This window comes from Octopus bimaculoides, unplaced genomic scaffold (genome assembly GCF_001194135.2).
Source record: "Octopus bimaculoides isolate UCB-OBI-ISO-001 unplaced genomic scaffold, ASM119413v2 Scaffold_337052, whole genome shotgun sequence".
Lineage (NCBI taxonomy): Eukaryota > Metazoa > Mollusca > Cephalopoda > Octopoda > Octopodidae > Octopus > Octopus bimaculoides.
The window spans coordinates 20,026-21,277 of NW_026300832.1; positions in this window are offsets into that span (position 1 = coordinate 20,026).

The window sequence follows — 1,252 nt, forward strand, 5'->3', positions numbered from 1 at the left end:
TCCTCAGTCAAATCGTCCAACCCATGCTAGCATGGAAAGCGGACGTTAAACGACGACGACGATGATGATGATGATGTGTAGGACCGCCTTTGGCAGGAATTACAGCTTGAATTCTACGAGGTATGGACTCGTACAAAGTTTGAACTGTTTCCAAAGGAATTTTTGTCCCTTCTTCAGCTAAAACAGTCTCCAGTTCTTGTAATGATGATGGTGGAGGATATCGACTTCTTATTTGTTTTTCTAAAATGCACCATAACTGTTCAATAATATTAAGATCTGGGGACTTTTTTAAGTGTGTGTGTGTGTGTATGTTTGTGTGCATGTATATTTGTTTGTGTGTTTGAGGGCATGTATGTGTGTGTGTATGTATGTGAGTGTATGTGTGTGTTTGTGTGTGTATGTGTGTTTGTGTTAGTCAACCGCCCCTCTAAATAACCAGTGTCGGTTTGTTTATGTCCCTAGTAACTTAGCAGTTCAACAAGAGCTAATGATGGAACAAATACCAGACAACTGAAACCCTTTGAGGTGGTGCCCCAGCATGGCCACACTCCAATGACTGAAGCAAGCCGAAGATAAGAGGTGTGTGTGTTTGTGTTAGTCACCCTCTACTAAATAACCAGTGCTGGTTTGTTTATGTCTCTAGTAACCTAGCAGTTCAGCAAAACTTATTGATGGAATAAATACCAGTCATACAAAAAGAAACCCAACTAAAACCCTTCAAGGTGGTGCCCCAGCATGGCCACTGTCCAATAACCGATACTGGGACATCAGAGCTTATAGCTAATCTATAGATATGCTAATATTGAATGTAATCAATAACTCGATCGCCTAATCACATCTTTAAACATGAGTTTTGTCTAATGAGTGATTAAAAACGATTGTCAGCCAATCAAATGTTTATATGCGCTGTGACTCATGGATGGAGAGAGAGAGAGAGAAAGAGAGAGAAAAAGAGAGAGAGAGGAAGGGAGGAAAGGGATCAACCAATCAGGTTGTAGCATTCGTGATGACGTCACACACACACACGGGGCAATTGTTAATCATGTTTTCTGGAGTAAATTAAACAACAACAACAATAACGATGTCAACAATGAATCATGTTTGGGTTTTAAGAAAGAGAAGGAATAGATCTTGGAGAGAGAGAGAGGGAGGGGTTGTGGAGAGAGAAAGAGAGAGAGACGTGTGTTACACATATACACACATACGGCCATGTCTGTTTGCATATGCATGTGTGAGTATATATATATATATA